General features: G+C 40.0%; 1 protein-coding gene across 13 annotated transcripts in view; it reads left to right on the top strand.

The window, feature by feature from the left end:
- Window positions 1–6,232: 6,232 nt before the first annotated feature.
- ZFAND6 (zinc finger AN1-type containing 6) overlaps window positions 6,233–26,132 on the top strand; it is an 84,777-nt gene continuing 64,877 nt past the window's right edge. For 2 of the 13 annotated variants that reach the window (XM_004056638.3, XM_063698764.1), the window contains exon 1: window positions 6,233–7,729. The gene's annotated coding sequence lies outside the window, so the exon portion shown is untranslated. Of the gene's footprint in view, window positions 7,730–7,835; window positions 7,884–7,909; window positions 8,959–20,364; window positions 20,518–21,136; window positions 21,202–26,132 lie in introns of those variants that run through there. The other 11 variants (XM_055363638.1, XM_004056637.4, XM_063698763.1 and 8 more) reach the window with 11 other exon arrangements.

Genomic DNA, 26,132 nt, shown 5'->3' on the forward strand with positions numbered 1-26,132 from the left:
CATGGGTCTTGAATAAAAACATGCTGTTGAAGCAAAAATAGCAAGAATAGTGGAAAAACTCAGATCTAGAATTTATTATGTATAAAAAGTTGACATATGCTAAAGAAGGCCTCACACAAAACCATGGGGAAAAGGAGAGTTGATATATTTGTTAGAAAAATTGATTAGAGATGGCCGGGTGCAGCGGCCTGTAATCCCAGCACTTTGGGAGGCCGAGATGGGCGGATCATGAGGTAAAGAGATCAAGACCAGCCTGGCCAACATGGCGAAACCCTGTCTCTACTAAAAATATAAAAATTAGCTGGGCGTGGTAGCACGTGCCTGTAGTCCCAGCTACTTGGGAGACTGAGGCACGAGAATTGCTTGAACACAGGAGGCCGAGGTTGTGGTGAGCCGAAACTGCACCACTGCACTCAAGCCTGGGTCACAGAGAGAGGCTCTGTCTCAAAATAAAACAAAACAAAAGAACAATTGATTAGAGACTTGGAAATGGAGCAATTTACATGCTTATCATATACCAATTTTTTTTTTTAATCAAACTTCAGAAAAACAAGTCTCTAGTCTAACTAGGGAAGAGGCAAACAAATTTCATTCTTTCTTTTCCTTTTCTTTCTTTTTTTTTGAGACAGAGTCTTGCTCTATTACCCAGGCTGGAGTATAGAGGCACAATCACAGCTCGCTGTAACCTAAACTCCTGAGATCAAGTGATCTTTCTAACTCAGCTTCCTGAGTAAGGCATGTGCTGCCACGCCTGGCTAATTTTTTTTTTAACTTTTAGTAGAGAGGATATCTTGCTATGTTGCCTAGGCTGGACTGACAAATTTCAATTTAACAAGGGAAGTACTATTGCAGAAGGAAGAATAAAGTGTGTGAAACACAGAAGAGGGGCATCCTAATTATGGCTAGAGGAATCAAGACAGCCTTGACCAATGAGCAGGCATTTATACTGGGTTTTGAGGGATGAGTGGGAGTTTGATAGGGATAAGAGAGAATACCCGTACAAGGGTGAGGTCATAAAAAGGCCCAGCATCCTGAATGTAATGAATAGAAGGAGGTGGGCAGAAGCACGTCCGTGAGTTGAGGGAGCTGCTTGCCTGAACGCCTACTACAAGTGTAGTACTCTTTCAACAATTTTAAGACACCGTGTCAACATGATGGTAGTTCAGACCAGCAGTGCTCAAAGTGTGATCCATGAACCTCTGGAGGCCCTTGAGATCCTTTTAGAGGGTCTGCAAGGTCAAAATTATTTTCATTGTAATGTTAGGTCATTATTTCTCTTTGTCATGAATGTACAGTGGAGTTTTCTAGAGGCTACATGATGTGTGATATTGTAACCAATAAAATGTAGAGGCCCGGTGCGGTGGCTTATGCCTGTCATCTCAGCACTTTGGGAGGCTGAGGTGGGCGGATCACGAGGTCTGGAGATGGACACCATCCTGGCTAACACGGTGAAACCCTGTCTCTACTAAAAATACAAAAAATTAGCCAGGCGTGGTGGTTCATGCCTGTAGTCCCAGCTACTTGGGAGGCTGAGGCAGGAGAATCGCTTGAACCCTGGAGGCGGAGGTTGCAGTGAGCCGAGATCGCGCCACTGCACTCCAGCCTGGGCAACAGAGCAAGACTTCGTGTAAAAAAAAAATGTAGAAGAAAATAGGAGACTCAATCAAGCTGTCTTGTGCTGAGCCAAACATTAAGGAGGGCCTGTGAAACCAAAAGTTTGAGAACTTTGATTTAGACTCTGATGAAAAGCTATTAGAGGAAACACTATTAACAGAAGTCAAGTCCATGAGAAGTTTTTCTAAAAGTAGCTCCTTCCCCATTAATCAGAGCTTCAAATTCTGTTTTGGTCCTATCCTTCCCTGGGGTTATGTTAGAAGTGGGTGTGCCCTTGGAGATAGTTTTGAAAAGGTAAATTGGTAAAGTGGATTAAAACCATCAATTCTTTGCAAGCTCCCTGTTTCAAAAGATAGAATTTATCTCCCTACCCCTTGAATCTAGGTCAGTCTTATATCATTCTTTCATACAATATAGCAGAAGTGTCATCATACGACTTCCAAGGAAGACCAGGCTCATGCTCCTGTATTCCTGAAAGTGCTGTGCTGTGAAAGACTATGAGGGAAGAGAGGCCCCAGCTAAACAGCCAGCACAGCTCATCTGTCACCTACAGCTTCTCCATGAGAGAGTCCAGGCAACACTAGCAGCAGGATTGCCCAGTCCACCCACAGAATCAAGAGAGATAATAAATTGTTGTTTTAAGCCACTAGGTTTGGGGTGTTTCTTACGGAGCAACAGATACTTGATAGAGTTGGGGACTAACTGCCTGGCCTCAGATGCAGAAGTATGTATTTTATCTCCTGGACCAGGGTTTCTCAACATGACATGACTGACATTTGAGGCTGATAATTCTTTTTTTGTTTGTTTTGAGACGGAGTCTAACTCTCTCGCCCAGGCTGGAGTGCAGTGGCGCGATCTCGGCTCACTGCAAGCTCCGCCTCCCGGGTTCACGCCATTCTCCTGCCTCAGCCTCCCGAGTAGCTGGGACTACAGGCGCCCGCCACCACGCCCAGCTAATTTTTTTTTTTTTTTGTATTTTTAGTAGAGATGGGTTTCACCGTGTTAGCCAGGATGGTCTCAATCTCCTGACCTCACGATCTGCCCGCCCGCCTTGGCCTCCCAAAGTGCTGGGATTACAGGCATAAGCCACCGCGCCTGGCCGAGGCTGGTAATTCTTTGTTGAGGGGGGCTGCCCTGTGCATTACAGGATGCTTAGCAGCATTCCTGCTGCCACTAGATGACAGTGACAGCTCCACCCAGTTGTGACAACCAAAAATGTCTCCAGACATTGCCAAATGTCCTCTGGGGGACAAAATCCCACCCCCCGCCTTTAGAACCATTGTCCTAGGCCAAACCATTCTGAGAATAAGAATCACCTGGGGGGTTATTAAAACTAGATTTCCAGACTCCTCCCCTAGAGATTCTTATTTATTGTGTCCAGATTATGACCTGCAATGTGAATTTTTTAAATGCTCAAGGTATTCTTATCAGAGGAATGTGAGAACTGCTACAGCAGAGACGAAGAACCAAAAGAGGTCTGACCTGCTCATTTTGTGTTTCAGGAAGATCCTTCTGGAAGCAGTTGGAAGATAAATCGGGTAGGATGTGGGGGGATGTAGAAAAGAGAATAGAATTGGAGGCTATTACTTAAATTCAGGTGAGAAATAACAAGGGAGTTGTATAGGGCAGTGGTGGTGGGGGTGCATTCCAAAGATATTTCTAAGGCAGAATCAGTGAAATTCATGACGAATTGGATATTGGGGAGAGGAGGGCTTAAGAAAAAAAAAATGAGGCCAGGCGCGGTGGCTCACGCCTGTAATCCCAGCACTTTGGACGGCTGAGGTGGGTGGATCATGAGGTCAGGAGATTGAGACCATCCTGGCCGACATGGTGAAGCCCCGTCTCTACTAAAAATACAAAAATTAGCTGAGTGTGGTGGCAGGCGCCTGTAGTCCCAGCTACTCAGGAGGCTGAGGCAGGAGAATCACTTGAACCCGGGAGGCGGAGGTTGCAGTGAGCCAAGATTGCACCACTGCACTCCAGCTTGGCGACAGAGAGAGACTCCATCACAAAAAAAAAAAAAAGAAAGAAAAAAAAGAGCAAATTTAAAGAACTTTTATACTTCAAATGATATCATCAAGCAAGTGAAAAGACAATATGCAAAATGGGAGAAAATATTTGCAAGTTACATATCTGAAAAGGGACTTGTATCTAGAACATGTAAGAACTCTTATGACCAACAATAAAAAGACAAACAACCCAATTACAAAATGGGCAAAGATCTGAATAGACATTTCTTCAAAGAAGATACCCAAATGGCCAATAAACACATGAAAATATGCTCAACATCATTAGCCATTAGGGAAATGCGAAGCAAAACCACAGTGATACACCACTTCATACTCACTAGGGTAGTTATAATCAAGAAGATTGATTATGACAAATGTTGGCAAAGATGTGGAGAAACTGAAACTCTCACTCATTGCTGGTGGTTATGTAAAATGGTGTAGTCTCTATGGAAAACAGTCTGGCAGTTCCTCAAATGGCTAAACAGAGTTACCATATGACGCAGTGTCTACCTACTCCTAGGTAGATACCCAAGACAAATAAAAACAGGCTGGGCGTGGTACACCTGTAATCTCAGCACTTTGAGAGGCCAAGTTGGGAGGACTGCTTAAGCCCAGGAGTTTGAGACCAGCCTGGGCAACATAGTGAAACCCCATCTCTACAAAAAATAAAAAAAATTAGCTGGGCATGGTGGTGCATACCCGTAGTCCCAGCTACTTGGGAGGCTCAGGTGGGAGGATTGTTTGAGTTCAGTAGTTGAGGTGTCAGTGAGCTATGTTCATGCTACCACACCCTCACCAGGGTGACAGAGTGAGACCTCATCTGTTAAAAAAAAAAGTCCCTATAAGAACGTGGATAAAAATGTGAACAGGGACACTATTCACATAATGGGCAAAAAGTGGACAACAACCCAAATGTCTATAAATTAATGAATAAATGTGTTATATTAAATATCAATACAGTGAAATATTCAGCAATAAAAGGAAATAAAAAGTGCTGATACATACTACAACATGATGAACTTTGAAAACCTTATGCTAAGTGAAAGTAGCCAGTCTCAAAAGACCACATATTATATGACTACATATTTATGAAATGTCCAAAACAGGCAAAACTAGCCAGGCATGGTAGTTTGCACCCATAGACCCAGCTACTCAGGAGGCTGAGGCCAAAGGATCACTTGCAAAACTTAAGGGACACACAGTAGCTTAATGGTTGCCTAGGGGTGGAGGTGGGGCATGGATTGGGGGAAAGGGGAATGTGACTGCTAATAGGTACAAGGTTGTTTTTTTTTTTATTTTTTTTGAGATGGAGTCTTGCTCTGTCACCCAGGCTGGAGTGCAGTGGCGTGATCTCAGCTCATTGCCACCTCCGCCTGCCGGGTTCAAGTGATTCTCCTGCCTCAGCCTCCCAAGCAGCCGGGACTACAGGTATGCACCACCAAGGCTGGCTAATTTTTGTATTTTTAGTAGAGACAGGGTTTCACTGTGTTGACCAGGCTGTTCTCTAACACCTAACCTCAAGTGATCCACCTGCCTCGGCCTCCCAAAACCCTGGTATTACAGGCATGAGCCACTGCACCCTGCCAATGTTTCTTTATAGGGTGACAAAATGTTCTGAAACTGATTTGTGGTGATAACTGCACCACTGTGAATATACTAAAAACCACTGAATTGTATAATTTCTTTCATTTTTCTTTTTGTTTTTTCTTTAATAGGAGACAGTCTTGCTATGTTGCCCAGGCTGGAGTGCAATGGCCATGATCCCATTACTAATCAGCACAGGAGTTTTGACCTGCTCTGTTTTGGACCTGGGCAGAGTCCTCTTTCTTAGGCAACTTGATGGTGCCCCCCACCCTCTGTGGACACCCGTGGGTACAGTGCACTACTGCCCAGACTCCTGGACTCGAGCAATTCTCCCAGCTCACCCTCCTGAGTAGCTGGGACCACCGGCATGTGTCACCGCGCCCAGCAAATTGTATTCTTTAAAAATGGGTAAGTTGTAATGATATGTGTGTTAAATCTCAATAAAGCTTGAGTTTCTAGCTTTAATAACTGGAAACATGGTGTCACCATTAGCCAAAATTGGGACTGCAGGAGGAAGAATGTGTTTGGGGGAAAATAAGCCTTGGACATATTGAATGGCTGTGATAAGCACACAGTGAATGTCCTGCTCTGGAACACAGGAAAGAAGATGGGGCTGGAAATAATAATGCAAATACACAATCATTTATTGAGCATCTGTTACATACCAGGTGCTGTGAATATGTTGTTTATGTACACTGACCGGTAGGTTGCATATGTATACTGTTTATTGTTTCTGCTCCCTCTCTTCCCCTGTGTAAGTCAACGAGAGGAGGGCCTTCATCTTTCTTAATGCTGTCTCCAGCACCTACAGCACAGGCTGGCAGAGAGTCGGCATATAGCATTTACTGGGTGAATAGAAATGCAGTATCTTTTAACCCTCATAACAATCCTTTGTGGTAGGTTTTTGTTCCCATTTCACACAATTTTCTTAAGAGCACAAAGCTAGTAAGTGACAGTGGTCTGTCTGCATTCCACGTCACAATGCAATACTATAATCTCTCAATCTCCCAGAACGAATCTGGAACAAAGGAAAGCAGTAAAGGTCATGTAAACCCAATTTCTGCAAATTCATAATAACTGTATATGAAAATCCAACTGGGTTAGGTGCTGGAGTTAATACAACGATAAACTGGACAAGAATCGGAAGGAAAATACATTTAAGACAAAATCCGTAAGACTTGGCGCATAACCTTGCTAGTTCAAGAAGCTCTTTCACACATATTATCTTATTTAACCCCCACAAATAGCCTAACAAGTAGGTTTTGTTACCATTCCAATCAGGCTTTTGTCCTCCACTTAAACTGTACTCCCCAAGGTGACTTCTGTGTTGCTAAATGCTCAACAGGTACTCACTTCAGGCACAACATTTAAGGGAGCACCAAAAAACTAAGTGATCAAGATGAATAACATTTTTATTTTTTAAAATTAAAATTAATGCAAAAAAATCCATGAATAACAAAATACCAACATTTAAAATAAAGAGGATTCTCAGGACTGGGCTCGCCTACCTGGATGCCCCAACGGAACCCCTCATTCACAGTGGGATTGAATGACCTCGAACTAAAGTGTCACGTACTTCCTGCTCGTGATGCTCGTGAGCCCGAACGAAGGCTGAAAAACTTCAGGGGGAGCCATTCTGCCTATCACCCCTAGTTCCAGCGCAGCAGCCCAGCGTGCACCACGCAGGTGGAAACTGACCCCGTGCTTTTGGAACAGGCTGGAACTGGGGGTGCTTGTGCCTGTGCATGTATGTATTGCACACGTGTGCATGCACGCTTCTCGTCTTGCTTCTATTTCCAAGTCCCAGTTCAGGACAGGGCAGAGAACTGCTTTCCAGTATGCGCCCTGAGCTCGGACTTTGCGCTTGCAGACTGAGGCGCCGGCCTGCATGGGAAGACAGAAGCTCAGAATTCCTTCCTGCACAAGTGGCAGGTGGAGTGCAACTCTTTTTGGTGCCTCAGTCCGAGACAGGGACACGCCATTCCCTGCGAGGTAGCAAAGGTACCTGAACCTACATAACCAAGCCCTTAAAGTCTCCGCGGCACCTCTTAATCGCCTTCCCGTAGCTATTGGAGGTAGAGAAACCGCAGCGGGAAGCGCCCCCAGAGAGGGCAGTGGAGCAAGGGACACTGGAGGTGCAGAGGGCGGAGGAGCATCTCCTTTCGCTCCGCCCCGCCTCTTTTCCTGCCTCCGGCCAATTGCCGTGCGCTCCGAGCCTTGACCCCGCCTCTCCCCGCCTCCTCCGGACTGCGGCCCCGCCCGCGCCGGTAATAATTAGCGTGCGGGCGGGGCTCGCCGCGTCAGCCCCGGGAGCCGGCCAATCCAGTGGCTCTCCTCCGCGGTCGCGTCATAGGCCGAACAACCAAACAGAAAAGTTTAATAAACAGCGGACGGAGGGGCCGGCGGTGGCGGAGCCGGAGCAAGCAGGGGTTCGGCGGCCTTACCTGTACCCATTTACCGGCGGCTACCGGCGGCTACCGGCGACGGCGGGCAGCGCGTCAGGCGGAGAGAGCCGCCGCCAGGTGAGGACCGCGGCCCGCGGGGCCCGGCTTGCCCGGCGCTGCCCCTCCCCCGCCTGCTCCCTTCCCCCACCCGGCTGCAGCTAGGCGAGGCCCGCCCCCGGCCCCTCCCGGCGCCCGAGAGCCGGAAGCGGAGGGCGGCCGGCCGGCGCAGCAGGTGGTGGGCCCGCGGGGGCCGCGGGCGAGAGGGCGAGGACTCCCGGCTCCGGGGGTGGGGGCCGGAGATCGGCGGGTTCACCTCAGACGGCGCGCGGGCGCCCGCGGCCGGGGGCCGCTTCCTGTCAGGGTGGTCGCGCTGGGGTCGGGAACCTCAGTTCTTCAGGGCCGCGGAGGCCGCGACGCACGCCGCCCCGAGCGGGTTGCGAGCGGTTGGCTGGCGGGGGTCGGAAGGGCCCCGGGCATACTGGGGCGCGTCAGCTCCCCGCCTCCTCCGAGTCTCAGGTCCTCTTCGGGATGTTTTTCCACCTGCGGTGTTTTTCAGAAACCAGCCGGAGGCAGCCCGGTGTCTCCAACTCCTGACTGGCACCGGGAAGGGAATTGGTCTCTTTTTTTCCTGCTTGGGTTTAGCTTGCTTGGGATTCTAAATTTTTTGTCTGCTCTTTTGAAATAGTTATATTTAAGTTTTAGCTACCTAAAAAAGTATGAAAGAATATTGTGTTTGAAATCTTTTTAACTTGGTTTTTAAGTCATGTGCTAACTAACCCACACAGTTGGGACGCTATGATTCACCTTCACATCTTGGAAGTTGTAACCAGTTGTGAGGAAGTTAGGACCTTGGGGTTACCTAAAGAGAATTTATATTAAGTTGTTGGGCCATAAAAGCTGGGCAGAATTGGCCACGCGCGGTGACTCAACACCTGTAATCCCAGCACTTCGGGAGGCCGACGCGGACTAATCACGAGGTCAGGAGATCGAGACCATCCTGGCCAACATGGTGAAACCCTGTCTTTACTAAAAATACAAAAATTAGCTGGGTGTGATGGCGGGCGCCTGTAGTCCCAGCTACTGGGAGGCTGAGGCAGGAGCATCGCTTGAACCCGGGAGGCGGAGGTTGCAGTGAACCAAGATCGCGCTACTGCACTCCAGCCTGGCGACAGAGGGAGACTCAGTCTCAAAAAAAAGCCGGGCAGAATTAATGATTTTGAAGCTCCGAGAAACAGGATTAAATTCCTCTTTCAAACCGAAATCGGAATTTGATTTTTTAAAAGTGTAAAATACCACAGACTTTTAAGGTTAGTTGTTCAGTAACCATGTCACCAATTTTAAGGCACTTTGAGTTGTGTATAGCTTCTCCAGAGCCCTAGGGGAAATGTTTTGCAAAATATGCACGTTTAGCTTTGCAAAACAAGTTGTCTTTTTTATTTTTACTTTTTTACGTTTTAAAATGTGTTTAAAGGGAGACATCACAAATGTGCAGGAGAAAATACAGGGGTCGGTGGATTTATTATCTTGTAGTGATAACTTTTTGGGTGTATGCATATGTCAGAACTTACACGTTTTACACTTCAAATATGTGCAGTTTATTGTCAACTATATGTCAGTAAAGTTTTTAAGAAGTAACCAAACTATGTTTAATACTACCAAAAAAAAAACCACAGTAAAGTATAAGCAGATAAAAACATCATAAATCCTTGACGACTCCCCCCAAACCCAATACTGGAACATTACTAAAACTTGCATTTGTCTATGAGTTTCTTATCTGTGCAGTGGATTTTGTGTATGTCACTTCCTTGACTTTTTGAAAAATAGTTTTATCATATATGTTTGTATGCCGAAACTGTGTGGCATTTAATTTGTTTTTCTTTGGAGCTTTATAAAAATAGTATGTGGCTGTAGTTTATTTCATTGCTTTATGGTATGTTAATCTGCCATAACTTACGGGCACTTCGACCGTGTTTTTATTGTTTTTTATTTTGTTTTGTTATAAGCAGTCTTGCTCTGTGAACATTTCTTGTTTCCGGCTCTTGGTACACAAGTACAAGAATTTCTCTAGAGTAAATACTTAATGTGGATTGCATTCGACGGTATTAGGTAATCAGGACTAGAATAGATTGAATTACTTAGAAATAAAATGAATGAAAAACATTAGGATTCTCTATTATGTTTAAGTAGAAGATTCATAGCCGTAGTGATTGAACTAGTTCAACCTAGTTGAACATTTGCATGAAAACCCAAAATTCCTGTTAACCTATAATGACTCTACTTTGAAGTCACATTGTAAAAAGTCTGGCACTGTTTGGTATCTCCTTTTCAATGCAAAAATAGTATAGTAGAAAAAACGCTGGATTGTATGTAAAATAAATTATCCTTTCTGCTGTTCCTCTCCTCCCCTCTAATCTCTAGCAAATTACGTAAAAATTTCTCTTGTGCATTAGCATACTCATGTAAAAGAAACTTGTCCTAAGTTTATCCTTCCACTTTTGCACACACTTTAATTAAGGAAAACATCTGTCAAATGTCACACCCTTTAAGGGAAAGCATTAGGACCAAGGTGTTATTCTGTGGAATTAAATTTTGTATCGTTTGGAACATTTTTGGAAAAGTTGGGTGGTGGTTCAGGATTTGTTAACTCCATATTTAAATATGTTTTAAATTAGAGAATGCCCACAAGGTGTGTTTCCCTAGGATCTGTTTCATTATGCTAACAGGAACACAGCGACAAATTAGGGAATAGTATCTCCTTACTATCCTGAAGATAGGTGTGTTTTTATATGTTTCATGTTTCATTCATGTATGTAAGTGTGAATTTACATGTAATTTTGAATAACCTTTTTGTTTGAAGGCATGGGAGTAGAGATGGTTTCATTTTTTCTATATGTAGCTTGCAGACAAATATCAGGATGCTTTGTTCTGGTAGGGCTGTATTCTGCTTTTAAAAACCTTATTTTTTATTTAATTATAAGGACAATGTGTATATGGGGTTTTCCCCCTCAAACTTGAGAAAGAATAGAAAGTTACTAAGAAAAGCCACCTATAACACCATGATAGATAACTATTGTTAACATTTGTCAGGTATACCCCTGGTCTTTATGTGTGTATTCTTAATATCCTAAACTATTAAGAGTCCATTCTAAACACTCTCAGCCTGGCTCTTTCTTAAGAACTTACCGAAATGTAATCTGCCTCACCATCTTATTTCATATAAGATGATAATAGAAGTCATCTGTTACCATTGCTTCAACTTTTCTACTCTTCTGCTTCATTTAAATGTGTAAATTTGTAAATTACAGTATCTTACTCTCTGACTCAAAACCCCCCAGTGGCTTTTCAATATACCAAATAAAATTGAAACCTCTTACTGTGGCTTATATACCTCAGACCAGCAAAGTCCACTAGAAATAAATACAACGTTAGTCACAAATGGGAGCTACATTAAGTAATTTAAAATTTTCTGGTAGCCACATTATGAAAAAAAGAGAAACAGGTGAAAATACATTTTGTTTAACCCAAAAACTATTATTTCAACATGTAATCAGTATAAGAAATTGTTGATGGGATAGTTGTCTTTTTTTAGACTGTCTTTATAATTTGGTGTGTATTTTCCACTTAAAAGTACATCTCAATTCAGACTAGCTACATTTCTTTTTTTGTATTTTTTTTGAGGCAGAGTCTCGCTCTGTCTCCCAGGCCTGGAGTGCAATGGTGCGATCTCAGCTCACCGCAACCTCTGCCTCCCAGGTTGAAGTGATTCTTGTTCCTCAGCCTCCCGAGTAGCTGGGACTACAGGCGTGCACCACCACGCCCAGCTAATTTTTTTTTTTTTTTTTGAGACGGAATCTTACTCTGTTATACAGGCTAGAGTGCAGTGGCACAATCTCAGCTCACAGCAACCTGGGTTCAAGCGATTCTCCTGCCTCAGCCTCTCCCCAGTAGCTGGGACTACAGGTGCGTGCCACTACACCCAGCTAATTTTTGTATTTTTAGTAGAGAGGGGGTTTCAGCATGTTGGCCAGCCTGGTCTCAAACTCCTGACCTCAGGTGATCCACCTGCCTAGCCCTCCCAAAATGCTAGGATTACAGGCGTGAGCCACTGCACCCGGCCTAAATTTTTATGTTTTTAGTAGAGACCGCGTTTCGCCATGTTGGCCAGGCTGGTCTTGAGCTTCTGGCTTCAAATGATCTGCCTGCCTTGGCCTCCCAAAGTGCTGGGATTACAGGCGTGAGCCACCATGTCTGACCCAGACTGGCCACATTTCAAGTGCTCAGTAGCCACATATGACTAGTGGTTACCCACATGGACAATTCCATCTTATAAAAGTACTATAACCTAGTTATCTGTTGGGTGTAACTTAAGTTAGTTTATTATTTTTTTCTTATTATTGTAAGTAGTGTGATAAATATCATAAGAGCTACTACTATGTATTTGTCATTGTTTCTTTTGGATCTAGTCTGTCTTACAATCACTGAATCAAAGCATATGAACATTTCTTAAAGTCTTTTCATAAATATTGTCAAATTTTGTCCTTAAAAGTTTGACTAACATCAAACTTTAATATCAAATTTGACTAAAAATATGACAGAATACACATTTCTTGTATATCTTTACCAACATTATCTGTCTATCCATCTACCCTCCATCTTTCCTTCCCTTTCTATAGGAATCATCATATATTTCTTTAATTAATTATGATGGTAAATAAACCTGGATATTGGACATCTTCTAGTTTATCTTTTGCCCATTTTGGCTGGTGTTTTATATTTGTGATACCCTTTTAAACCTTTTATATTTTTAGGGTTTAGGATAGCAACTCTGCTATATACTGCAAATATACATATACACACACATATATATACACACATGTATACATACACACACACACACACACACACACGTATGTTTGGTTTTTTTTAAATGTTTTTTGAGACACGGTCTTGCTCTATCACCCAGGCTAGAGGGCAGTGGTGCAGTAATGGTTCACTGAGGCCTCTACTTCCTGGGCTGAAGTGATTATCCCACCTCAGCCTCCCGTGTAACTGGGATTACAGGCGTTCCTCACCATGCCTGGCAATTTTTTGTAGAGATGGGGTTTTACCATGTTGCCCAGAATGGTTTCAAACTCCTGGGCACAAGCAATTCACCTGCCTTGGCCTCCGTAAGTGCTGGGATTACAGGTATGAGCCACTGGGCCTGGCCTGCAAATATTTTTCCTAGCTCTTCATTTACCTAACAGTGTTTTCTTTTCTCTTGCTCTCTCTCTCTTTTTTTTTTTAAACAAAACAAAACAAAAACAGGCAAGGGTTTTTACTTTTTAAGAAAATTAGGTTAATACTTTCTTTTAAGGCTTCTACTTTGCTTTTATATTTAAAGACTTCTCCTACCCAGTTAAGTTTTCTTCTAGTTCTTTTACGGTTTCATATTTCACATCTGTCTTTTTCTGTTCATCTGGGATTTATTTTGACATATGTGAAGTGAAATAACCTCCCTTATTTTTCCTTAAAAATTTTGGCCCCACTAAAAAAAAAAACAACTTGTTGCCTTGAAATAAAGCTGCCTTTATCATATGTTAAATGCACATCTTCTTGGTTCTTTTTAGGTTTTATTGAAATATCAATGATTTGGTACCAGTGCACACTTGTATACATGGGGCATGGTATTTTCATTTTCTAAAAAGTGTGTTTCTGTTATTGTTTAAGTCTCCCCCCTATCCCCCTTTTTTGAATGTTGCTTTGTTAGTCCTCAGATTTTTTAGTTTATTCTTTTGGGGCTTCAAATTAGTTTTGGTTTTGATTTTTTTTTTTTTTGGAGACAGAGTCTTACTCTGTTGCCCAGGCTGGAGTGTGATGGCATGATCTTGGCTCACTGCAACCTTTGTCTCCAGGTTCAAGTGATTCTCATGCCTCAGCCTTCTGAGTAGTTGGGATTACAGGGGTGTGCCACCACACCTGGCTAATTTTTGTGTTTTTAGTAGAGATAGGGTTTCATCGTGCTGGCCAAGCTGGTCTCAAACCCCTGACCTCAGGTGATCTACCCACCTCGGCCTCCCAAAGTGCTGGGATTACAGGCGTGACCCACTGTGCCTGGCCAGTTTTGAATTTTTTAACTTAAAAAAATTGCAACTTTTACAATATTTTATGTTTTATAATGAAAAATGTAATCCTATTGAATGTTCCTCTGAGCATAGCTTTAGCTATATTACTTAAATTTTGATGAGTAATATTTTTATGTTTATATATTTAAAAACCCCTGCAGTTGCAGTTTTTATTTTTTCAACAAGTATTTAAGCACCTGCTCCATCTAGACATTGTGCCAAGTGCTGAGGACACAACTATGTACAAGACAAGGTCTCTTGCCTTCATCCAGTTACAGTCTGTCAGTATAGACAAACCAACGAATAAAGAATTTTCAGATTTCGACAAGTGTCTAGGAAGTAAATAAATAATAGAAGGTGCTAATTGGATGATCTGAGACTGTCTCTCTGAGGATGTCATGTTTAAGTTGATTGGTGGTACCAAGGTGTGTATGGGAGTTTCTTTAGCTTTCCCAATCTATCAAAACATAAAAAAAAAAACGGAGTCTCACTCTGTTGCCCAGGCTGGAGTGCAGTGGTGTGGTCTTGGCTTGCTGCAACCTCTGCCTCCTGGGTTCAGGCAATTCTCCTGCCTCAGCCTCCTGAGTAGCTGAGATTACAGGCATGTGCCACCATGCCCAGCTAATTTTTGTATTTTTAGTAGAGATGGGGTTTCACCACGGTGGCCAGGCTGGTCACAAATTCCTGACCTCAGGTGATCCACCCGCCTCAGCCTCCCAAAGTGCTGGAATTACAGGCGTGAGCCACCACGCCCAGCCGAAATGACTAAATTTTCTTGGCAAAGTATTTTGTGAAAATTGCTTTGCAGGCCTGGCTGAGATCACTTGATGTCAGGAGTTCAAGACCAGCCTGGCCAACGTGGCGAAACCTCATCTCTGTTGAAAATACCAAAATTAGCTGGGCGTGGTGGCCGGTAGCTGTAATCCCAGCTACTCGGGAGGCTGAGGCAGGAGAATCACTTGAAACTTAGAGGCAGAGGTTGCAGTGAGCTGAGACTGCACCACTACACTCTAGCCTGGGCGACACAGTGAGACTCCGTCTCCAAAAAAAAAAAAAAATTGCAAACAGTTTCAAGCCTCTTCCCCATCTTCCAGCTGGATCGCTGCTCCAAAGCTTGTCCTGTGTAGAAAATTTGGAACTTTGATTCTGAGTTCTAAAATCAAGAAGTTGAAGGTAGTTTCCCAAGTGAAGAGAACTGCTGGCACAAATGGTACATATGCAAAGTGCTTGACTTGACTTTGAATTTGATGGAAGATTAGAATGACTGGTGTTTACTGAGGGAGGACAGTGGGACAAGCTTTGTTTCAGGATTTGTTTGGGAGACTTTTATTTTGTATTTCCAAATGGTAGGGCTGCTGCCACCCCTCCTGCCTTCCTATGGAGTTTTGATTTTGTAATCCAAATCAGTCTCCTACAAATAGCATATATTATTTTACCCCTTGTTACTTTTCTTCATTATTTCTACTGTGTTTTCAGTTTTCTCTACTCAAGACCTTTGCATATGCTTTTGTTTTGCTTAGTTGTGATTTCCTTGAGGAATCCTTCCTTGATGCCACAAAATAGGTTAGGTCTTTCTCTTGGCTTCATGTGCTCATTTTATATTGGGCTTTTCTTTCCTAAACATTTGTAACAACTCCATTTTATTAAGTTTGTGTGAATTGTTTTAGCGTCTATTTCTTCTTCCAGATCCATACAGTCTGGTAGCTACCATCCACTTGTGGCTATTTAAATAAATTTAAATTTAATTTAATATTAAAAATTCAGTTCCTCATTTGTATTAGTCACATTTTAGGTGCTCACTCAGTGGCCTTATGTGGCTATTGGCGATTGTGTTGGACAGCAGAGATACAGTCTTCTGCAATAATATTTATCTTAATTTATAGTCCTGTGGCTAATGGCTACCATATTTTATTTAAATAGTCACATCTGACTATTGAGATATGGCAAGTCTGAACTGATGTATTAAGTATGAAATAGGAACTTGATTTCTAGTACAAAACAAAATATCTCAATTTTTAAAATATTACATATTGAAGTGATATTTTACATGTATTGTGTTAAAATATACTATTACTGTTAATTTTATTTCTTAATTAAAAAAAAATTTTTTTTTTGAGACAGAATCTTACTCTGTTGCCCAGGCTGGAGTGCAGTGGCACAATGTCGGCTCACTGCAACCTCTGCCTCCTGGGTTCAAGTCATTCTCCTGCCTCTGCTTCCCAAGTAGCTGGGACTACAGGCGAGCACCACTGCGCCTGGCCTGTTTGTTTGTTTTCGAGACATGGTGTTGCCTTTGTCGCCCAGGATGGAGTGCAGTGATGTGATGTTGGCTCACTGTAGTCTCAACCTCCCTGGCTCAAGGGATCCTCCCACCTCAGCCTCCTAAGTAGCTGGGACTACAGGCACGCCACCATGCCCGTATAATTTTTAAAATTTTTTAAAATTTTTTGTAGAGATGGGGTTTCACTGTGTTGCCCAGGCTGGTCTTGAACTTTTTTTTGAGATGGAGTCTCACTCTGTTGCCCAGGCTGGAGTGCACTGGCACGATCTTGGCTAACTGCAGCCTCCACCCCCCGGGTTCAAGTGATTCTCCTGCCTCAGCCTCCAGAGTAGCTGGGTTACAGGCGAGTGCCACCACACCTGGCTAATTTTTGTATTTTAAGTAGAGACTGGGTTTCGCCATATTGGCCAGGCTGGTCTCGAACACCTGACCTCAGGTGATCCGCCCACTGTGGCCTCCCAAAGTGCTGGGATTATAGGCGTGAGCTACCACGCCCAGCCGGTCTTGAACTTTAGAGCTCAAGTAATCTGTCTGCCTTGGCCTCTGAAAGTCTTGGGATTACAGGCGTGAGCCACTGTGCCCAGCCAATTTTTAAATTTCAATGTGACTACTAGGAAATAGAAAACCACATGTGGCTCTCATTATGTTTCTGTGAGACAGCACTGGTCTGACTCGACCATAAGTTTCTACAGTGGTAGGGACTATATCCATTTTATTTACTGTGGTATCTTCAGCACATAATAGACGTTCAAAAGATTTGGTGAATGAATAACTCTGTTAACTTTTGAATGTTACTGCATAGTTTACAGAGAATGTTACCTATTCAGCTTTTGCTTTTCAGAATTGTTTTCTTTGTGACTGATTAAAATGGTTGAGAAAAGCTCTTTCGGTAGCTATATAAAGAATGAGTCTTCGTCTTTTATGTAATATTTTATTTATTTTTTTTCTGGTTTAGGCCTTCAAGGAGAGAGAGAATTTAAAGTTGGCCAGTCTATTTTCTCTTAGTTTTTCTATGTCTAGCACTTTTTCTTAGATGATCTATGATATGTTGTTTGACACATGAAAATTTATGACTTAAAATCTTAATAGTTGAGTATTATAAATGCCTTCTCTTTTACTTTTGTCTCACTATTGTGATCCCTGTTTCTTTTTATTTTGCATTAATCAGTGACTTGTTTATCCCTTGAGGCCTAAAACAAAGCAATGTACTGTTTTTTTGTAGAAAGATACCTTATCCTATCAGCTTGGTTTATGCCTGCTTATCTGTATGTTTCCTTAATGTTTCCTTTGTGTTCAGTGTTTGACCGCATAGGCCATTCATTCAAACTCCCCAACTCCTCATACACACCTTGTAATCTTTTCCCTAAGGAGTCAGGAGAGATACACCAGGAATTGCAAGCTCAAATATATCTTACTTTTGTAGGCAATGTGTATTGGCCAGGGAAATATTTTTTTATTTTTTGTTATTTATTTATTTATTTATTTATTTAGAGACAGAGTCTTACTCAGGCTGGAGTGCAGTGTCTGCTGCCCGGGTTCAAGCAATCCTCCTGCCTCAGTCTCCCAAGTAGCTGGGATTACAGGCACCTGCCACTGCACAAGGCTAATTTTTGTAGTTCTAGTAGAGACGGGGTTTCACCATCTTGGCTAGGCTGGTCTTGAACTCCTGACCTTGTGATCCACCTGCCTCTGCCTCCCAAAGTGCTGGGATTTACAGGCGTGAGCCACCACACCCGGCCATATTTTTTTTATTTTTTATTCCCCATTGAGGTGTTTTTCAGAGTTTATCCTTAGTGATCCCAGTTATGTTTTGCTAATGTCAGGGTGGTCTTTTTATCATCTACTGCAATAAACCACCAGTCGTGCCAGAGAAAATGCCCAGGATTAATTTCTTTTGTAGGAAGAGCAGTTTGAACTATATGGAATCCTTCAAAATTCTAAGAAAGTGTTTGCCCTGTTCTGTATATATTCTGCCAAAAGTTGTTCCTAATAGTCTAGATATTGATTCTTTATGTAAGTAGGGTCTTTTTAATCAAAAGTGAAGTGGGACCAAATTGTTCAGTGGCTTGTTCTCTTCTAAATTGTTTTTAGCTGATAAGATTTGGGAAACTTTCTGGGCTCACACAAATAATATACAATACATCCTTTGAATACTTGATGCTTAAAAAGTGTTGTTACTGCATGCAATCAGGGAGCTCCAGAGCTTTTTGCAGGCTCCTTGTTCCTGAGAAGCAATATTGTTTTCATATTATCTCGGTTATACATTTTATGGTTGTGACATTGCTTTCTTTTTGTTTTTGCTGTTGTTTTCTGCTGCTGCTGATTTAGAAATGAAATAAGCTAACTCTTAATTTTAACCTGTTTGCTACCTAAAATGATAATCTTCTTGATGTTCTTTCAAGCAGGTCCCAGAGATCTTAAAACAATCCGGAATCACTGAGTCCACAGTTCTCTTTTCTCTTGGTTATGTATAGATGGAGAGTGGTCTTGGTGTTATAGTGTATGATTCGTATTTGTTTCATAATTAACTTTGAAGTGAAAAATTGATGTGAGAGCAAAGGTTTATTTGGTTTCCATAACTATCTACTAATTTTATGCTTGCCAGATTTTAAGATTAAACTGTTTGCCATCTCTCTTTTTTTTCTTCCCATAAAACCTTTGGCCATCTACAGTCACTTTTCCTCAAATCTTATGCTGTAATTCAAGCTGTATGTTCTTTTTGCTGATTGCTTCTGTACCTCCTCTGCTTCCAGTGTTCTTTTGCAAGAGTGTCCACACAGTGGGAAGAAAACCTGAACTTGACTCATGAGGTGCTGGGCATTCAAAACAGTGAATCCTTGCAAAGGATCTTGGGAGTAGACCCCTGTGAATTGGCTCTTTCAATTTGTCCACTTAAAGGGCATAATAGATTATGCAGCTGTTTGGGCTTCAGCAGGGTATTGCTCCATATTCATGTCTAGTTGCAATTATGTGAATTTTCAGTTTGTTACAAAGACTTCCCTTTGTATTCAAAACAATTTCGTTGGCTTTGTGTTCTAATATTTGAGTTTTCTCTTGAGGAAGAATAGTTGCAAGATTTTGAACTTTGAAAACTTCAAATTAAAATGTTTAAAGGTTTTGTCACTTTTTATTTTCTGATGCAAACCATACATTGAAAGCATATTTTAAGAAGAAGTCACTCTAATAAGCTTTAATTTCGAGTTTATGAATCACAGGATTTTTGGTAGAGGTAAAAATTATACTTACACTGTAATTTAGACATTAAATGCCATTTAATCAGTCAGATAATGATTAATGTTAGAGTAATGTTTGATGGGCCAAGCTGCTAAAACATAAGCAGTTCTAATTAAAATATATAAACTTATCACGTAAAAATAGCAAACTTAGTAATGTATAAAGTGACAGTAGGTCTTTTTTGCTTAAAAATCAGAGTTCCTGTGTAGTGTCTCTTTAGGATCTCTGTGGTAAAAATATTATTTAACGTAGCTTAGTGAGAAGTTTAAGAGGAGTATACCTTTTACTTTAGGGTGCCCATGCCACTTTGAAGTTATGGAGTGCAAAATAGTTTCCACACATTAAAAAAAAAAAAAGATGAAATAGACTTAAACTTTTCTAAATTTTATACCTGAACATGTCATTAGAACATGGGCCTTTTGCTTTTAGATCTCTGTTTGCCAATGGTTAAGCATTAACCTTGGCAAAATACTCACATGTCAGATCTGTTAAATGTAATAATATTTCTGCCCAGTATTTTCTTCAGTTTTAAGTAGAAATATCAACCTTTGATGTCACTGAAATTTCTACTCTGTTGTGATACTGAGAACATAAATGTCAGTGAGTTTGATAGACAGCTTAGAAATGAATCTTTTGCATTCAGTATTTTAGTGCTGTATATTTTCACTTAAGTTATAGTTTTCTCTTTAAGTCTTAGGAAAAAACATTGGTTTGTTCCTCTTAGCAACATATTGTAATGGATTTTCTGTTGCCGTTTTACAATTTTCAGGTAAAATGTGAACTCTATTAAAAATAATCTGTCTTTAAAGCATAACTTCACCTTCATTGCTCCATAAAAATAAATGATTTAGATTAAAAGCATTTTTTTTAAACAATTGGTAACAGCTGCTTCTGTGAGATTTTCATTTATGTTACTTAGTTTATTTTTCACTTAGACAAGGGTAAGCAAACAGTATATGATGGGAAAACTGAAACCTTATGTACTGTTTCTTTAAGAAACCAGCTTATCCAGGGGGTTTTAGTGTGTCTAACCTAACCTGCTAGCAAGGAAAAGTTCTTTAAAATAATGGATATTAGCCGTATCCAATCACAATTATCAGTTTCACTAACAGGGAGGAGATTTTACTCTTCAGCCACTAGAATTGGAGAAGGTGGAGCTTGGTATTCAGGTTTGGTTGCTTTGGAGTACAGCTTCAAGTGAAGTTAATCTGAGGTGAAGCAAACAGAAAATTGTGGAGGTTTTGTTGGTAGGATTTTTGTTCTAATCTTTTTATGATCCTTTATTTTATAATTTTGCTCCTTTATGATTCTGTGTGTGCTAGGTTTTGTTATTGTTTTTATTTTCTGATGCAAACTGAACACTAAAATTAAGCAGGGAAGCAGAACAAAAGGGCTCTTTGGACAGGAAATAGGTGTTCAGAGAATCAAACTTGACTTTCTCCTATCATTATTTTTAGTTCAGAATATGAGTGTCATTAAAACATCTTAGACTCAAAATCATCTCCAATAACAGGCTTTTTTTTTTGAATTGGTTGTTTGAACAGTCAGTTGTCAGTTTTTATAAATGACATCTTGAGGAGGTTCATTTGATATGTCATTTTCCTTAAACTTAAAATGTTAAGTTGCTGAAAGATAAATGTGATAGGCTTAAATAAGTCTTTTTTAGTAAATTGAAATGCCAACTGTTTAATTTTTTTAACCCCAGCACAGCACCCCTTTTAATTTCAGTATATTTTAATTTAACAATATGTTGACATTTTTAATATGCTTATAATTTTTAATATTCTCATAATTAAAAAGGCCATTGATGAACAAAGTGAAACTGCTTTCTTCTTACTTCATTCAAACTCTTCATTTCTTTCAAAGGTGGAGATAAGTAATTAACATTTCGAAACAGGAAATGAAAGGATTTATATTTTTAAAAGCTATAGGTAGGCTACTACAACTTTTTTTTTAAAGTATCTGATTCTATTTACATTTCTTATTTATGACGTAATTGTAGTGTATTTCAGTACAAGAATATTTTTTAGAGACTGTTTTCTTTATATTCTTGCTCTTTGTTCTCATAGAAATTAAGGTATAAACTGCAATAATCATTGCAATAATCAGGCCAAATGCCAGCTAAGCATTTTCAGCCATTGTATTTGCTATGCTACTTGTTCCAGATCATGCAAAGGTTTTTAAATTAATGCTTTTCTGCTATATCTGTTGTTTAAACAATAGTGTAATAATAATGAAATCAAGAAAAGTTACCTATCTACCCAGCAGCAGATCATTGTTTGGTCATCTCATTTTTTTCCTGTTCCCTTCTCTATCTTATATTCTTGCAGTTTTCCCATAATTATGAATCTGCGCAGTTTTATGTTTTCACTTAACTATCTGTTGAAATTGTTTTCAGTAACTATGTAATTCTCTTAAATTGATGTGACCTGAATTAACCTAGTTTTTTGAATTGTCTACTTTTAGGTTCTAATTTTTCGTCATTTTTAATAGTATTGCATTGAACACACCTGTGTGTAGCTGTAAAATATTTTCCTTTTTAAAAAAGATTTCTTTTGGAAAAATCCTGGAGTGGCTTTACCTAGATCAAAGGATAATGAACACTTCACTGGCCAAATTGTTTTTCTAAAAAGTTATACCAGTTTATATCGACACCAGCAGAATATGCTTCAAAGTTTTTCTGATGTGTAGCCCCTTAAATGTTCTGTTAAAAGTGTGCCTATGGAGCTCTCTGACTTGTTGATTAGTTTTTGCATAAAAGCCTATTTTCAACACCATTTTCCAAGATGTAGATGGATATAAAGCAATTTTTCTGGATATTAAAATCAGCTGAGGGAAATTGGAAACCCTTTTACCCACTTAAGTGAGCAATTGTATCTCCGTTAGATATTTTATATACTTAGTGTATGTGTTGCTATTAGTAAGTATGGGGCTTAATGTTTTACACTGGCTTGGTTATTCAGCCTGGCTTTTCTTTTTCTTCTGGTAAGCACATACCAGAAGAAATATTTTTTTTCAAGAAAATATATCAGAAACATTTTTAGGAGGAGACTGGAGTAGTGCCAGTTAACATTAGGAGACTGGAGTAGTGCCAGTTAACATTAGGAGACTGGAGTAGTGCCAGTTAACTTTACCTGTCTCAAAAACATGTATGAATAACCTTTGTCATTATTTGTGCGTTTCTTAATTTTGAGTTTTTAAAAATACACTTTGGAAACAGATAACTTTTATGAATAATTACAGGCTTTGAAATGGTATATCAGCATCTTTCCAGTATTTTATAGGTTTCAGTTAAAGGTAAGAACTTAACTTTACACACATATAGTGGTGCTAGACATACGTTGTTTCTATTTGTCTTTAAGAGCATGCTTTGTTGGCATTGACTACAAATTATGTATACTTTTACTAGCTCGTCTGTTAAATGAAATAGGCATAACTGGCTTATAAACTAGTTGAGTAACGTTCCAGAATAAACTTAAGTTGTGTTAAAATCAAAGACAATTCTAAGACAATCCTATTTTTTCTTACAAATGGGGAGTAATGATAAGCCATAGGCTGGGCTGTAACTTATTGATGCAACTAGTAGTTGAGCATGTATGGTATGGAGTTAGTCTAGCTCATTTTGCAATTTAAATAATTTAACTTACTTTGTGTCAACTTTTATTTCAATTAACTGATAATTTAGTATCTGACTTTCAGAGCTGATGCTGGTATGTTTGTCATTGTGTTTGTTTCAGAGGGAAGTTTTTTTGTTAATGTCTACTTTTATTGTTTGATTTTTTTTCAGATACTTTGGTGTTGAACATTTGGGATAGAAGAGAGAAATTTAAAATTAAAAATTTTCCATATTTCTATCACAAATATTGGTAATTTGACAACATGTAATTTGATTGTCGTCTTAATAAAATTTAATGTTATTGCTACCAAATAGAGATAAAGGTAATTGTAAATACTGTAGTGAAAGTTTAGCTGTTGATTACATTTTGCTGGATACCCCAAGGTAAAGAAGTGATGTTTTTTTAGTGGTTTCTGTAACTGTAATTCTGCAGTACTACTGATCTTACATTGACAGATTTAGGGAATATCTTTTTGGTTTCCTAGGGAGAGTGGAAACTAGTTTTCTACAAGGAGAAGAAAACTTTTAAATTGACCTAGGTATTTGGGTCAAGATATGAAAAGTGATGGTTGCGTTTTATTTCAAAAATAATGTATTCAAAGTCTCTGTTGTTAGACGCCATTCAAGAGGAACATAGTGATTTTTTTCCCTCCAAATAATATGAGGAAAAAATTTAATGGGCAGTAAGTTGATAAAACTTGAAAGAACCTAGAGCCATTTTTGTTGAAACCTATTAATGCTAATTTTTGAACTGATGTGTCTATGAACTTGTTTGACTAAATTTGGTTTTCTGTGTTTGTATGCCATCGGAGAAAATGAACTCGAAACAGTTTTGTGGTTACTAGTGCTTTGGTAGAAGAGAGCAGATCCATCTATCCCTGTTTATACCTTTTTTCCCCTCCGCAATATAAATACCCTGTGTCATCTGCTACCAATAGATTTTTGTAAGTACTAGATTTCTCAGCAACATTTAGTGCCGTTGACTACTTTTCCTGCTTGAAACTCTTCTCATTATTTTCATGATACTGTCTGTGCTTTGCTCATTAGTGATCTCTGTGTCCTTTGCAAATGTTTCTCTTTTACAACCATTAAGTAATAGAAGTTCATAGGATTTTGTTCTTAACTCTTCTCTAGACTTCCCTTTTGATAATCTCCAGTCCCATATCTTTAATTAGCATACTATACATATTAATGGTTCCAATGTCTGAATCTAAAATCCAAAACTTTTTTTGTACCTGAGACCCATATTTATCCAGCTCACCAAAAGTCATAGCAAATGGGTGATACTGCCACCCAAGCCAGAATCTGATTGTCATTCTGATTCTTCTTCATCACCAGTTAGCCACAATTAGCCTATAAATTTTAAATTCAGTGTCTCTAGAATCAATCTTTTTTTTTCCCTTCACGTGTTAGCATAAGGCCACATGATATGATTTCTTAGATGACTAAACACCCCCCTAATTGATCTTCATTTCCATTTTAGGTGCTGTATAATACATTCTTTACTGTGCAGTCATATCTGTTTTTCTCTGCTTCATATTCGTTAGTGAATACTAGCTAGAGTGAAGAATAACACCAGCTGATTCTGTGCTAAACATTCTCTCAGATGGTCCCCACGCTAAGTACTGTTAGTCTTTTCGAACCAGTAAGTCAATTTAGAAAGGCTAGCTAATTTGTCTAAGGTCTCCTTGGCTGGTAAGTGACTAGCATACTTTAAAACTGAGGTTTGTCAGACTGGAAGTCCTTTCCTTTACACACTGAGCTGTGTGCTTTCCTGAGCTTACTTCTCTATTCTTTTTTTCCCTCACATCATTCCACTTCACTCTTTAACCACCAGCTATTTGTAGTTCCTTCTTCTAAGGCATAGTGAAAACTTGCTGCCTGTCTAAAAATGCTTTAAGGGAAACAAACATTAAAAAAAAAAAGTATTTCTGACAGTTTTTTGGAACACTTTGATAAAGAATATTAAACATTTTAGCATCCCCAGGATACAAGAAGATAAAAGAATGAGGCACAGGCAAAGTAAAGGTAGTTTTCCTTATGCACATAGTTTTGAGTTTCATAGCTGTTGAATTCCTCACGTTTAATAAAAACTTGAGACCAAGCTGTGTAGTGGGAAGATTAGGCAAAGTGCAAAAGCACTTTAAGCTATTTGAAATGCTAACAACTCCTTAAATAACTATTGGCTTGGACCTTGTGCTCATTCTGCATCTGGGTGTATAAAGCACCTGCCTGTGAACAAAAGTCAAATAACTTACTGAGTAACTTATACATAGGGTAGAGAGGCTACATAGATTATTTTGCATCAAATATTCCATCATCAAAAAAGTTAAATACTGCAGCCAACATTACTTACAAATAAAATTGACGTGAACAGAAAAATAGTTGATTTGGAATCATTTTCATTTAAAATATTTTCTCTTTGTCCTCTGTGCCATTCCCCCTCTAACATATTTTAAAGCAAAAGGACCTCTATTGGACCAAAAAAAGAAAAAGTAGCCTTTTTATTCATAGCTTTGAAAGCAACTTGGTGGTAAAGGAAAAAGGTCAAATTGATGAAACTTTTGAAATACAGGTAAATATTACCAATGTTTGTTTCTTTGAAGGGATCAAATTATTAACTATAGTTGGGAATTAAAGGTAATTATAAGCATAGTAAAAATCCATGAATTACCCATTATAAGAATAGGAGTGGTCTTTCTTTCTTTCTTTCTTTCTTTTTTTTGGAGACAGAGTCTCGCTCTGTCACCCAGGCTGGAGCACAGTGGCGTGATCTCGGTTCACTGCAACCTCCACCTCCCTGGTTCAAGCGATTCTCCTGTCTCAGCCTCCCAAGGAGCTGGGACTACAGGTGTCTGCCACCACGCCCGGCTAATTTTTGTATTTTTAGTAGAGATGGGGTTTCACCATATTGGCCAGGCTGGTCTCAAACTCCTGACCCTTGTGATCCACCCGCCTCGGCCTCCCAAAGTGCTGGGATTACAGGTGTGAGCCACCGCGCCTGGCTTTCAAAACTTTTAATGTGGCATTATTTACTATCCAAAATAGTCTTTTGCTATATTTTATTTTTTCAACTTTTATTTTAGGTTCAGGGGTACATGTGTAGGTTTGTTACATGGGTAAATTGCATGTCACTGTGGTTTGATGTACAAACAATCCCATCACTCAGTGAATATAGTACCTGATAGGTGTTAATAGTTTTTCAACACTCGCCTCTCCCCAGCCCTTTCCTCTAATTGTCTCCAG

The sequence above is a fragment of the Gorilla gorilla genome, chromosome 16, assembly GCF_029281585.2.
Source record: "Gorilla gorilla gorilla isolate KB3781 chromosome 16, NHGRI_mGorGor1-v2.1_pri, whole genome shotgun sequence".
Taxonomy (NCBI): domain Eukaryota; kingdom Metazoa; phylum Chordata; class Mammalia; order Primates; family Hominidae; genus Gorilla; species Gorilla gorilla.